This window comes from Sapajus apella, unplaced genomic scaffold (assembly GCF_009761245.1).
Source record: "Sapajus apella isolate SASKATOON/1434 unplaced genomic scaffold, GSC_monkey_1.0 scaffold2857, whole genome shotgun sequence".
In the NCBI taxonomy this organism is placed as follows: Eukaryota; Metazoa; Chordata; class Mammalia; order Primates; family Cebidae; genus Sapajus; species Sapajus apella.
This window is the reverse complement of record NW_022439783.1, coordinates 4,685-8,475: the sequence shown is the minus strand read 5'-3', so window position 1 is coordinate 8,475 and position 3,791 is coordinate 4,685. Positions and strand designations below refer to the sequence as shown.

The following is a 3,791-nucleotide window of genomic DNA, read 5'->3' as shown; positions in this document are numbered from 1 at the left end:
ACAGACACAAACCAAAAGGCTGGCACATATTTCTGTTCCCAATGCCTAGCCTAGTGGCCAATTGTAAACATCAAACAATTTCTTAAGCAACGTATTTCATTCAATTGTACAATAAACACAAAGACCTAGTACTGAAGCTGTCTGTAAACTTTGGCCACATAATTACTTTCAGGAAACTGTGTTATTCTCAAGGGTAAATGGGATATTCCATGTTAAAGCACCTGATATCATATCTGGAACATTCTGTTTCTCAATCACATTTAGTTAAGTACCTGTAATGTAATAGATAACAAATAAATGTCATTTTTGATTGAATAAAAGAATCAATCAGTGAATCAATGCCTAAAGCCATAAATAAAAACAAAATGATATAGAATACCAGGACATTTACATTCTATATCTTAAAAAATAACTATACTAAGTAAATTCTATGACAGGATTATTGAAAAATGCAGAAACAGAATAGTTTTGAGTCTTTCCAAATCCTCCTATAAAAACAAGATAGCCAGGAAGCCGTGGTGTCTGTGCTGAGCGAGAGGCAGGCATGGGGGTGCTGCAGCTGCTGGTGGTGGCCCTCACATGCTGCTGGTGGCCACAGGGAAGCTAGGGTAAGACCTTGCTGGGCAGCTTCAGCAGCACCGCAGCCCAAGATGCTCAGGGCCAGCACATCAGCCACTTTGAGTTCCATGGTGACCATGCTCTTCTGTGTGTCAGAATCAAGAACAAAGACATAGTTGTTGAAAAAGAAGCTAAACTCTACCTGTTCCAAGCTCAGGAATGGCTAAAGCTACAGGAAAGCAATCATGGTTATAGCGTAGTAAAAAATCACCCAAAGCTCAATTGACAATGACCATGAACCAGACTGAACATAATCTGACAGTGTCCCAGATTCCATCTCCACAAATATGGCATGTGTTTTATGCAGGCAAGTATACATGCCAAGATAACAAGGACAACACTCAGGTGGATGATATCCCATTTGAAATGATGTTACTAAACACAGATGCTGAAGGGAATCTATTTGATCATTTTAGTGCTGGAGAATCCGGGTTACATGAATTCTTTTTCCTCCTAGTCCTAGTGTACGTTGTGATTGCTTGCATTTGTGCTGCATTGTGGCAGGCTATTAAGAAAGGAGGACCCATGCACATGACTTTAAAAGTTCTGGCAGCTGCATTGCTGTTACAGCTGGCTCAGCTTTAGCTAATTACATTCATTTCTCCAGTTACTCCAGAGATGGAATAGGGGTAACATTTATGGGAAATTTGGCAGAATTTTTTTTTTTTTTTTTGAGACGGACTTTCACTCTTTGTTACCCAGGCTGGAGTGCAATGGCGTAATCTCGGCTCACTGCAACCTCCGTCTCCTGGGTTCAGGCAAGTCTCCTGCCTCAGCCTCCTGAGTAGCTGGGATTACAGGCACGCACCACCATGCCCAGCTAATTTTTTGTATTTTTAGTAGAGAAGGGGTTTCACCATGTTGACCAGGATGGTCTCGATCTCTTGACCTCGTGATCCACCCGCCTCGGCCTCCCAAATTGCTGGGATTACAGGCTTGAGCCACCGCGCCCGGCCTTGGCAGAATTTTTTGACATCACTTCCCAAATTCAGATGTCATACCTACTTTTGAGTCTATGCATGGGTGGGATAATAGTGAGAATGAAGAAGTCTCAAAACAGACCTCTCCAGTGGGATTCTACCCCTGTATCCACTGGCATTGCAGTATTCATTGTCATGACACAGAGTATTTTGCTACTTTGGGAACAGTTTGAAGATACCAGTCATCATAGCTACCATTCACACCACAACTTAGCAGGGATCCTCCTAATCATTCTAAGAATTTGCCTACCATTGTCATTAGGCGGTGGACTCTATCAGATCATCACAGTGGAGAGAAGTATACTCAAAAGGGAGTTCTACATCACAGTTGCCAAAGGCTGTACCTTGTAGCTTTTATGCCATCCAGTTCTTGCATGCATTTCTGTCATTTTTAGTAACTACCAAAGAGACAAGTTTATAACAATAGGTGTTATCCTTTGCCAGTCTGTTTCCCTGGTTATTCTCTACAGTCTCTCTATCTCACAGATTATACTGGGAAGTTTCTTCACTTTCCTCAGTAACACTACCACTGAAAATATCATCTGGACACAAAAGTCGCCCTAATTTCTGACACTTGATTTTTGTTGAGAGGAAAAGTGAATTGGTTAAAAGACTGCAATAAGGGTCCAAATACAGTGACTTTTCTTCATACATTTAGTGTGAAAACTTGAACAGCGAAAGCAGAGCATGTTATTTATATAACTGCATTTAAGCAGCACCAAAACTGAAAAAAAGGTAATAAATAAAATGTTTTGAAATGTACTTAAACTTTGAAGACAGTGTTGTTATAAAATGATTGAAGCAATTTGTATATCGAAAGAAATGTGAAAAATAACTATATGGCATTTTGGCAAAATATTCACCACTTACAATGCCTCATCTTAATAGCTAACTCAGGTTGACTAGGCTTATAAAAAGTAATCAGTTAAATGACTACTTGCTTATACATATCTAAACTAGTCAATTATGAAATCAGTGCGATACCCTGATTTAAAAAGTGCTGCTTTTTATGCATTAAGGAAAATACATTTCATATTTGAATTTCAGATCTGGACCACGCAAACCTAATAGACATATACAGAACTCTCCTCCCCAGATCCACAGAATATACATTCTTCTCAGCACCACATCACACCTACTCTAAAATTGACCACATAATTGGAAGTAAATCACTCCTCAGCAAATACAAAAGAATGGAAATCATAACAAACAGTCTCTCAGACCACAGTGTAATCAAATTAGAACTCAGGATTAAGAAACTAACTCAGAACTGCACAACTTCATGGAAACTGAACAACTGGCTCTTGAATGTTGACTGGATAAACAATGAAATGAAGACAGAAATAAAGATGTTCTTTGAAAACAATGTACCAGAATCTCTGGGACACATTTAAAGCAGTGTCTAGAGGAAAATTTATAGAAATAAATGCCCACATGAGAAGAAAGGAAAGACCTAAAATCGACACCCTATCATCAAAATTGAAAGAACTAGAGGAGCAAGATCAAAAAACCTCAAAAGCTAGCAGAAGACAGTAAATAACCAAGATCAGAGTAGAACTGAAGGAGATAGAGACACAAAAAATCCTCAAAAAAATCAATAAATCCAGAAACTGGTTTTTTGAAAAGATCAACAAAATAGACAGACTGTTAGCCAGATTAATAAAAAAGAAAAAAGAAGAATCAAATAGGTGCAATAAAAAATGATAAAGGGGATATCACCACCAATTCCACAGAAATACAAACTACCATCAGAGATTACTGCAAACAACTCTATACATAAAAACTAGTAAAACTTGAAGAAATGTATAAATTCCTGGACACTTGCAACCTCCCAAGCCTATGCCAGGAAGAATTTGAAACCCTGAATAGACCAATAACAAGGGCTGGAGTTGAGGTAGCAATTAATAGCCTACCAATTAAAAAACCAGAGGTCCAGATTGCTTCACAGCTGAATTCTACCAGACATACAAAGAGGAGCTGGTGCCACTCCTTCTTAAAGTATTCCAAACAATCCAAAAAGAGGGGATCCTTTCCAAATCATTTTATGAAACCAACATTATCCTGATACAAAAACCCGACAGAGACTCAACAAGAAAAGAAAACTTCAGGCCAATATCCATGATGACCATAGATGCAAAAATATTCAATAAAATATTGGCAGCCCGTTTGCACCAGCACTTCAAAAGCTTATCC

General features: G+C 38.6%; 1 pseudogene; it reads left to right on the top strand.

The window, feature by feature from the left end:
• The first annotated feature begins 544 nt into the window (after positions 1 to 544).
• Positions 545 to 2,332, top strand: LOC116547371 (annotated as a pseudogene).
• The last annotated feature ends 1,459 nt before the right edge of the window (positions 2,333 to 3,791 follow it).